Genomic DNA, 10,826 nt, shown 5'->3' with positions numbered 1-10,826 from the left:
TTAAGCTGTTTTCTATTTAATGTTAACAATGTGGACACGAAGATCAGACACCATTTAGCATGGTAATGCACCTAATGCGTGTGAGCAATATAATCCATGAGGCTTTAGTTCATGGGCTGAATAAAAAAGCCACAAGTCCATTACTATGCACCAAGATGTATATTTATTATTTAGAAAATAGAAAAATGTATTCAAAAAGAAAAGGTTATCGTTGCCATGTTACCGAAAAAACATTCTTGAACAAAGCTTTTCTGGGCACGTTTTGAAATCATATTTACAGTATATACACATTCACATTTCATAACTGAAATGTTGGCACCTCTCACTGCAACACAAAAAACTAGTGAGCGAACCTATTCCCAATTTAAATAACATAGCAGCTTTCTGCTTGTAAAACAGTCGCCATACATGATAACCTTCCAGTCAGTGGAAGGTTATCATGTATCCCTTTTAAAACTACAACATCCCCTTTAAAACCATGGCTTCTCTCGGCTTGTACCATTCTCATGAAGAAAAGAAAAAAAGCTTCACAAAAACATCATCCTAAATGACAAAATGGCCGACAGTCAAACTCTTAAGGAAGAAAATTATTCAGAAAAGAAAGGACGCACAGTAGATCTTGACAGTCTTGATCAGTCCTCCGTGATGCGGATGTGTTTAGTGGCCTCCTTGGCCCCAGCTATGATGATTTTCTCAGCTTTGGAAATGAGCTGGGGCTGAAAGAGATAAAACAGAGACATTGTTCTGTTAAAATCAATTTAAGGCATATAATAATGAGTTAACATGCTCATTAACAAAATGTTTTTCCTCAAATTAAAATGGTTGGGTGCTGCTAGAGATCCTTGTAAATAATCCATAGAAAATTAAAATGGAGGGGAATCTTACCTTCTCTGAGCCCCTTTTCTTGTCTCTGGGTCGGTTCAGCTTAGCTTGGCGGTCCACCAGGATCTTCTGCCAGTACCTTTGTTCATGTTCGCCTAAAAGTAAAAATGTATGAACAATTGAGCAATTGTTCATTTCGATGTGACATAATTCAGCCACATTTTTCTCCTAATGAGCAAATGAAGCCAAATTAATCAAACATCTTTCGGTAAAAGACATCCATTCATGAATATGCTTTCTTGATCCTCTAATGATGACGCTGTAAGAGGAATCGGAAAACAACTGTTAATATATAATATTATTATATGCCGTTTAGCGGAAGCTTTTATCCAAACCGACTTAGTCATGTGGGTGGTCCCTGGAATCGAACCCATTATCCTGCCGTTGCAAGCGCCATACTCTACCAACTGAGCTACAGAGGACCCCCAACTGTCAATTGACCATTATCTTACATCTCCATTGCTTCTGTTCAGATGTAGTAAATAGTTTATGGCCCTGTTTGAATTCTCCCAAATACATCCCTCCTTCCTCCCACCCTTGAAGAAATCACTGATCTCTGTGTTGATGTCACTAGCCATGTCAGCTCAGTGATTGCCTCAAGATAGGGAGGAAGGGAGGACGCAATTAAAGATGTGAATAGACCTCAAGGGCCCTTTGAACAGGGCCCTTGATGAACTACAGAGAAGTAATGGGAGAGTCAGCATAACAGAGAGGATCTCTAGCTGCCAGCTGTGTTTGTTCTGCAGCCCGGTGCGAGCGTCAATTATGGCCTTGGCCTCGACTGGACTCTTGAAGCGGACGTAACCCTCAGCGTCACCCTCTATGGTGTCCACATATACCACGGAGGAAACCTCTGCGAGAGCATCCTAGACACACGGGCAAACACAACATTTTGGTTAGAAGAATACATGGCTGTAATAATTTTTACATGGTAAAAGAAGAGAGTTAAAAGCACATCTCTACCTTGATGACTTTTCTGCCAGGGAAGGGTTTGGTGAGTGTGATCTTGATGATGCAGCCACTCTCAAACTGAGGCCCGAGGGAAGTCTCCTTTTCACCTGCCTTACTCTCCTCAGGTTAGGAAAAAAAGAAACAAGACTAAAATACATGGTGAAGACATAATATTGTCTTCGGAAATACTAAATTGTAAGGGGACCGGTTTCAAATGTTTTTCAGCATTTTTTCTAATGTAATATGTGGACAGCAAACTAACATTTGACTCGATATGTTCAATATTTGGGGAGTTTATATGACACTACTAAGATGTTTAATTATGCAGAAGTTGTACTACTGACAGATAGCTAAGTAGTGGGTAAATATTAGGCAATAACGCAACATGCAACAATTCCAAAGATTTTACTGAGTTACAGTTCATATGAGGAAATCAGTCAATTAGGCCCTAATCTATGGATTTCACATGACTGGGAATACAGATATGCATCTGTTGGTCACAGATACCGAAACAAAAAAAGTAGGGGCGTGGATCAGAAAACCGGTCAGTAGCTGGTGTGACCACCATTTCTCGCATGCAGCGTCCCATCTCCTTCGCATAGAGTTGATCAGGCTGTTGACTGTGGCCTGTGGAATGTTGTTCCACTCCTCTTCAATGGATGTGTGAAGTTGCTGGATATTGACGGGAACTGGAGCATGCGGTCGTACAAGTCGATCCAGAGCATCCCAAATATGCTGAATGGGTGACATGTCTGGTGAGCATAAAGGCCATGGAAGAACTGGGATATTTTCAGCGTCCAGGAATTGTGTATAGATCCTTGCGACATGCCGTGCATTATCATGCTGAAACATGAGGTGTTGGCGGCAGATGAATGGCACGACAACGGGCCTCAGGATCTCGGCACGGTATCTCTGTGCATTCAAATTGCCATTGATAAAATGCAATTGTGTTCATTGTCCGTAGTTTATGCCTGCCAATACCATAACCCCACTGCCACCATGGGGCACTCTGTTCACAACGTTGACGTCAGCAAACCGCTTGCCCACACTGCCTTGGCAAAGGAGAAATGCTCACTAACAGGGATGTCAACAAATTTGTTCACAATTTTTGAGAAATAAGCTTTTTGTGCACATGGAAAAAGTCTGGGAGAAATGTTCACTAACGCACTAAAATCGAATTTCTCTAAAATTGTGCACAAATTGGTTTACATCCCTGTAGACCAATTTGTGCACAATTTGAGAGAAATAAGGTTTTTGTGCGTATGGAACATTTCTGGGATCTTTTATTTCCGCTCATGAAACGTCATGTATGTTGGGACCAACACTTTACATGTTGCGTTTCTATTTTTGTTCAGTATATGAATTTACATGTCTGTTGCAGACTGGTTTCCATCTCCATCTTCCCTCCTGCCCCCTTGTGGTGGAACTTGGTCAAGCAAGTCTTCGGAGCTCCCATGCTCCTCTTCTGCAGGGTCATATACTCCAGCTTCAGCCAGTCTTTCCTTCCATCCAGAGCCAGAAGGAGAGATAGATAAAGAAGAGAGAGAGAGAACAAAATAAAGTGCTTGATTTTAAATAATATCTTGTCACTTGGGTATTGGATTGTTCAATAAAGATGCTATGCTTTATACTAAGTTATTTAGGCATTTATTTAGATTACATCAATGCTGTTGGTCTGATTGACCATTACATATCATTTAAAAAGAGAGGTCTTATCAACACACCTACCCACTAACACATTTTGTTTTTGTAAATGGCAAGTTAAATGGTCAAAGAATGTCCAAATATTACAACCAAATTTGAACCACAGCAATGTGCAGACACCTTTAGTAACACAACCTCTTCCCTGATCTTCACCCTCTCCGTGTGCTTCTTCTTCCTTGTCCTCTTGGCTTTCAGCAGGGAGTTGTCCATCTTCTCCTCCTCTTCCTCACCCTTGACTTGCAGGTCTGAAGAACACAACATTTAGTCAAACCTGCCCACGAGTTATTCTGAACCAGGAGCATCTACCTGTTAATGAGAGGCGTTTTTCACAAGCAATTAGTGATGGTGGGGAGGTGGGGATCGATAGTTACATATCGGGAAATAATTTGACGATATATTGTATCATTTTGACAATATTGCAATATTATTTTTGCACTAGTTGCACCAAAACTCAATTTTCCCTTCATAGCTGGTTCTACATCTTTTTAAATAAGGAGACAATTTGTTTTTATCACTTTTATTTCCATGACTGATCAAAACTCGTTCTCATGGCTCTCTTGTCTCTCTGCAGCAGACATATGGTGAGCAATATGTTTGGAGCATCGCAATAAATCACAGTATCGAATCGCAATACATATAGAATTGTGCGATATTGCAATACATATCGTATTGGCACCAAAGTATCATGATATCGTGTCGTAAGGTCCCTAGTAATTCCCAGCCCTACAAGCAATGTGATGCGAGTTCAATATAATGAAGTACCTTTCCCATCGCTCTCCACCTTGTCATCCTCCTTCCCCTCACTCGTCTTCCTCAGCTTGGATGGCATGTCTCCCTGTGCGTTACTCTCTGAGCTCTCCCCCGTCTGGGACCGCTGTCTCTTCTTCTCTAGCTTTCTGGACGGTTGGCTACCCTGTGCCCTCCGCAGGTGCTACGCCCTCTGCAACCTCGGCCGTGTGTTTCCTCTTCCTGTCAGACGGTTTAGACTCAGATTCTATTTCCTGTTTTCCCCCGCCCACTGTCGTCTCCGTCTGTGACGAGGCATCCTCTTTGGCGCTCCCCCTGGATTTCTTCTCCTCCTCTTCCTCGTCTGCAAAGACAGACACACACACACACACACACACACACACACACACACACACACACAGTAGATTAACAGATGGTAAAGGGTGTTAACTTGACACTTTAAGCGTTGGCACTTAAAATTCAAAGTGGCCAACATACGCATTTGTTCTTATTGTGTGTAGTCACTCTGGAGTTAACCAGTAATGCTACATTCTTCCCAATACCCACCTTGTGTGGTGTTCAGGGAGGGTGGATCAGGGATAGGCTTTCTGTTCTTGGTCTTGGGAAAGATGCCAAGCTTCCTGGAGGCGTCCCCTGGAGGGTTGTTTAGCATCTGGACAAGGAGAAAATGGTTAGTTATCTACCAGTTTGTTACTACATAGGACACATCAATGAAATACAGAGGAATCTTTATGATATCTCACCTCTACGGCTTTCTGTGCTTCCTCTTCTGTCTCAAACTCAACGAAGGCGAACCCTTTGGAGTGGCCCGTGGTTTTGTATCTCGGCACGCTGACGTAAACCACATTTTCACATTTGGTGAACACTCGCTCTAGCCAGTCGTGGGTTACTTTCTTGGGCAGAAGTTCCTGGGGGGAAGCTGTATTTTATAATAGGCAAAGGACCACGTCATGAATTGACAAACATGAATGTAACTGGTATTTACCACATAGATTGGTCGGTTGTCTACATCTTTTGGAACCTTTCCTATTGGACGCTGCTGTCACACTTTAGTTCCCTCTAGGTTGACCTAAAAGACCAAAACAGATCACAGTGAACATCGTAAGTCTATGGATTCAACACAAAACTCCAACCAGCCTGCAACTGAACAACTGAATATGTACAGTAGTACTTTACCTCAACAACAGATACATTTTTCAGCGCCCTTGCAATCAGTTGGCAGATTTTTCATTCGGTTGAAGGATGTCAACACTGATTAGTCAACATCTGTAGAAAATAAAACCACTGATGGTTGACAGTAGCCGCTCAACTCACTTCAAATGAAAGGAACTTACAGGGAAAGTAAACTAGACGGCTACTACACCAGTGCTGGTCATTGCTATGACTTACATCCATCTCGTGACTCCTCAATGAGTCGTCTCAGAAGCCTGTCCTTGTGAAGGTTGACATCCCCCAACTAGACGTCCACCTGTTTCTTCACATCTGCCATCACTTGTTTCACACGGGACCGCTTCTTCTTCTCATTCTCTTTGTTCTTTCCACTGAGGTCTATGGTGGATGTGGCACCACATCCCACTGCTCTTTTCTCGGTGTCAACCATGATGTGATAACACCTGAGTGAGTGGTACATAAAGCATGATCATATAGCTACATATGTCATGCGTGATGTATTGTTGTCTCTACCTTCTTGCTGTTGTCAGTGCCCAATAATGTTTGTGCCATGTTTTGTGCTGCTACCATGTTGTGTTGTCATGTGTTGCTGCCTTGCTATGTTGTTACCTTAGGTCTCTCTTGTCATGTGTGTTTTGTCCTATATTTAAATATTTTTAATCCCAGCCCCCGTCCTCGCAGGAGGCCTTTTGTTAGGCCTTCATTGTAAATAAGAATTTGTTCTTAGCTGACTTGCCTAGTTAAATAAAGGTTAAATATATATATTTTTAAGTGTAAAATTACACTGAAGGTAGCTATTGGCATTAATTCATCATAAGCTAACTAGTGTTTTGAATTCTGCTAATTGAGAACACGGAGTCAAATGTTAATTTTATGTAGCTAACGTGCATTTAGTTAGTGTAGTAACCTGGTATATTTATGTTTACCAATAGATGGCAGTATTGACTCAAGACGGGGGTTTGCTTCCCGCTATCCGTAGCTATTTCCTATGTCTGCCTATTTAACTATGATTAAGAAAGCTTCAGGTAGTTTAAGCCAGGTGCATAAGATAATGTAAATCAAAGTTACAATTAAATACTAAACCGTACGTAAGTCTCATGAGTCGTAATTCTAAGAAGCATTTAAGGATACTACATATTTGGCGATGAGGATAACTATGGAGAACTGCGTTGGATTTTTTTTGCCACGAAGTTAACGGAGTGTTTGGCGTGCGACGCGGGAGGTGAGACTCAAGTGAACGGTGGAAGATTCTGAAGGATTGATTCCCTGGATACGGGTAGGACAAATTATTGACTGTGTGAGGGGAGAAACAATCGGAAAAGATGGCTTTGGCAACAATAGGCTCGCTACCACCATTTGATCCTAAAAATCAGGAATGGGAGGAGTACTGTGAAATAATGGAACATGTCTTTGCTGCTAATGAAATAACTGATGCCGCTAAACAGAAATCCATACTCATAAGCGTTGTCGGTGCACAGACGTACAGCTTAATGAGAAACCTGTTGAGCCCAGATAAACCAGGAGAAAAGTCATTCATAGATTTAGTCGAACTATTAAAAAATCACTTCAACCCCAAACCCAGTGAGATAGTACAAAGATTCAAGTTTGATTCACGCATGAGAAAACCTATCGAATCAGTGGGGGAATATGTGGCTGTGTTGAGAAAACTAGCATTGGACTGTAACTATGGGAATACATTATCGCAAATGCTACGCGATCGGCTGGTGTGTGGGATTAATGATGACAGGATACAAATACGATTGTTATCAGAGCCTAATCTCACGTTTGAGAATGCACTCAAACTGGCCCAGGCCATGGAGTCCGCAAATAGAAATGCACTGGATTTGCAGACAAGGGGCGCAACTGCGTGCCATACAGTAAAAGAGAGCAACGCTGAGCGCGTAGAATTTCAAAGAACAGAAAGCCGTGGTGCAGCAGCCAATAGAGACTGTTATCGTTGCAAAGGCAAACACGCAGCGTTTGACTGTAAATTCAAACACGGAAAGTGTTATGCCTGTGGGATAATAGGCCACATTGCGAGGGCGTGCCGCAATAAAAAAAAGCCACGGGCTGCAGAAAAGAGGACGGACAGAAAACCGAATACCTCCAGACGCTCTAGCTACCGCTTTAATCAAGTGAGAGAAAGTGAAAGTGAGTGCGCAGACGCAGAGCAAGCATTCTCAATGTACAGTGTACAGGGGGCGAATATGAAGAAGGTGGAGCCTTTCATTGTGGAAATGGGAATAAATGGATTGAAGGTACCGTTTGAACTAGACACCGGATGTAGTGTCACTCTGATGAACAGGTCCCAATTCTATAGGAAGTGGAAAACCGTTGAAGTGCCTAAACTGAGAGACACCCCCATTAAACTCAAAACGTACACAGGGGAGAAGATCACTGTGATTGGAGTTGCTGATGTTCAAGTGGAATATCATGGACAAAAGAAAAATCTGCCTCTCTTAGTAGTGGAAGGTACTGGCCCCAGCTTACTAGGAAGAGGGTGGTTGGAGGAAATAAAATTGAACTGGGATGAAATCAAACATGTCACCACAGAGACATTGACACTACAGCAGGTGCTTTCAAAGTATGAGTGTGTTTTCAAAGAAGAGCTAGGGACATTAAAAGGGGTCCAAGCTACCATTCATGTTGCTGCTGATGCTACTCCCAGATTCTATAGGCCAAGATCAGTTCCATATGCCATGAAGCCTAAAGTGGATGTGGAAATTGACAGACTTTTAGCAGAGGATATAATTGTACCTGTCAAGTTTTCTGAGTGGGCAGCACCAGTTGTTCCCATACTAAAGCTAAGCTAAACTAAGCTCTCCTGCTATCTCTCTCAGAATGACCTTCTTGATCCAAATCAGTCAGGTTTCAAGACTAGTCATTCAACTGAGACTGCTCTTCTCTGTGTCACGGAGGCGCTCCGCACTGCTAAAGCTAACTCTCTCTCCTCTGCTCTCATCCTTCTAGACCTATCGGCTGCCTTTGATACTGTGAACCATCAGATCCTCCTCTCCACCCTCTCCGAGCAGGGCATCTCCGGCGCGGCCCACGCTTGGATTGCGTCCTACCTGACAGGTCGCTCCTACCAGGTGGCGTGGCGAGAATCTGTCTCCGCACCACGTGCTCTCACCACTGGTGTCCCCCAGGGCTCTGTTCTAGGCCCTCTCCTATTCTCGCTATACACCAAGTCACTTGGCTCTGTCATATCCTCACATGGTCTCTCCTATCATTGCTATGCAGACGACACACAATTAATCTTCTCCTTTCCCCCCTCTGATAACCAGGTGGTGAATCGCATCTCTGCATGTCTGGCAGACATATCAGTGTGGATGACGGATCACCACCTCAAGCTGAACCTCGGCAAGACGGAGCTGCTCTTCCTCCCGGGGAAGGACTGCCCGTTCCATGATCTCGCCATCACGGTTGACAACTCCATTGTGTCCTCCTCCCAGAGTGCTAAGAACCTTGGCGTGATCCTGGACAACACCCTGTCGTTCTCAACTAACATCAAGGCGGTGACCCGTTCCTGTAGGTTCATGCTCTACAACATTCGCAGAGTACGACCCTGCCTCACGCAGGAAGCGGCGCAGGTCCTAATCCAGGCACTTGTCATCTCCCGTCTGGATTACTGCAACTCGCTGTTGGCTGGGCTCCCTGCCTGTGCCATTAAACCCCTACAACTCATCCAGAACGCCGCAGCCCGTCTGGTGTTCAACTTTCCCAAGTTCTCTCACGTCACCCCGCTCCTCCGCTCTCTCCACTGGCTTCCAGTTGAAGCTCGCATCCGCTACAAGACCATGGTGCTTGCCTACGGAGCTGTGAGGGGAACGGCACCCCCGTACCTTCAGGCTCTGATCAGGCCCTACACCCAAACAAGGGCACTGCGTTCATCCACCTCTGGCCTGCTCGCCTCCCTACCTCTGAGGAAGTACAGTTCCCGCTCAGCCCAGTCAAAACTGTTCGCTGCTCTGGCACCCCAATGGTGGAACAAACTCCCTCACGACGCCAGGTCAGCGGAGTCAATCACCACCTTCCGGAGACACCTGAAACCCCACCTCTTTAAGGAATACCTAGGATAGGATAAAGTAATCCTTCTAACCGCCCCCCCCCCTTAAAAGAGTTAGATGCACTATTGTAAAGTGGTTGTTCCACTGGATATCATAAGGTGAATGCACCAATTTGTAAGTCGCTCTGGATAAGAGCGTCTGCTAAATGACTTAAATGTAAATGTAAATGTAAAACCAGATGGTTCAATCAGATTATGCGGTGACTATAAGCTGACTGTAAATAGAGTTTCCTCTCTGGAGCAGTACCCAATACCCAAAGTGGAGGATTTGCTTTCAACGTTAACCGGAGGGCAACAGTTTACAAAACTGGACATGAGTCACGCATATCAGCAAGTGCTAATGGATAAAGCTTCACAGAAGTACCTGACCATAAACACCCACAGAGGGATGTTTACCTATAAACGCTTGCCTTTCGGGGTGTCTTCTGCACCAGCTATCTTCCAAAGAACTATGGAGGGAATTCTGCAGGGGATACCCAAGGTAGCGGTTTACCTCGACGACATTCTTGTCACGGGAGTCACGAAGGAGGAACATCTCAGAAACTTAGGTGAAGTTTTGAGGAGAATGGAGGATGCCGGTCTCCGGCTGAAGAGGAGCAAGTGTACACTGTTAGCTGATGAAGTGCAGTACCTGGGTCACAAGGTGGATGCCAAGGGGTTACACACTGTCAAAGCTAAAGTGAGGGCTGTTGTGGAAGCTCCAGCTCCGACAAACGTTACAGAGCTGAAAGCCTATCTAGGCTTACTGAATTATTATAATCGCTTCCTCCCGAACCTCTCTACCCTCTTAGCTCCTCTACATCAACTGTTAAGGAAGGATGTGGCCTGGAAATGGTCAGAAAGACAGGAAGAAGCTTTTGCAAAGTCAAAGGTGTTACTGCAATCAGCTGAAGTGCTAGTGCACTACTCAGCAGACAGAGATCTTATCTTATCGTGTGATGCCTCAGCGTATGGTGTGGGGGCGGTGCTATCCCACCGGATGGAGAATGGTGCCGAGAAACCTATCGGGTTCATGTCAAGAACGTTGTCGCCAGCGGAGAAAAAGTACTCTCAGCTGGACAAGGAAGGACTGGCTGTCATATTCGGAATACAGAGATTCCACAAGTACTTGTACGGGAGAACATTCACTATTGTGACGGATCATAAACCTCTGATCTCGCTGTTCCATGAACAAAAGCCAGTACCACAAATGGTCTCTCCAAGAGTTCAACGTTGGAATGTGTGGCTCAGGGCCTACGAGTACAGAATCATTTACAAACCAGGTAGATACCATGGGAATGCTGATGCTCTGAGTAGGCTGCCT

The 10,826-nt window shown here is 44.3% G+C and overlaps 1 pseudogene; it reads right to left on the bottom strand.

Annotated features, from left to right (window-relative positions):
* Positions 1 to 148: 148 nt before the first annotated feature.
* Positions 149 to 6,008, bottom strand: LOC139561012 (la-related protein 7-like; annotated as a pseudogene).
* Between the last annotated feature and the right edge of the window lie 4,818 nt (positions 6,009 to 10,826).

Source organism: Salvelinus alpinus, chromosome 31 (genome assembly GCF_045679555.1).
Source record: "Salvelinus alpinus chromosome 31, SLU_Salpinus.1, whole genome shotgun sequence".
NCBI classification, from domain to species: Eukaryota; Metazoa; Chordata; class Actinopteri; order Salmoniformes; family Salmonidae; genus Salvelinus; species Salvelinus alpinus.
Note: the sequence above shows the minus strand (reverse complement) of the source record. Positions and strands in the feature narration are given on the sequence as shown.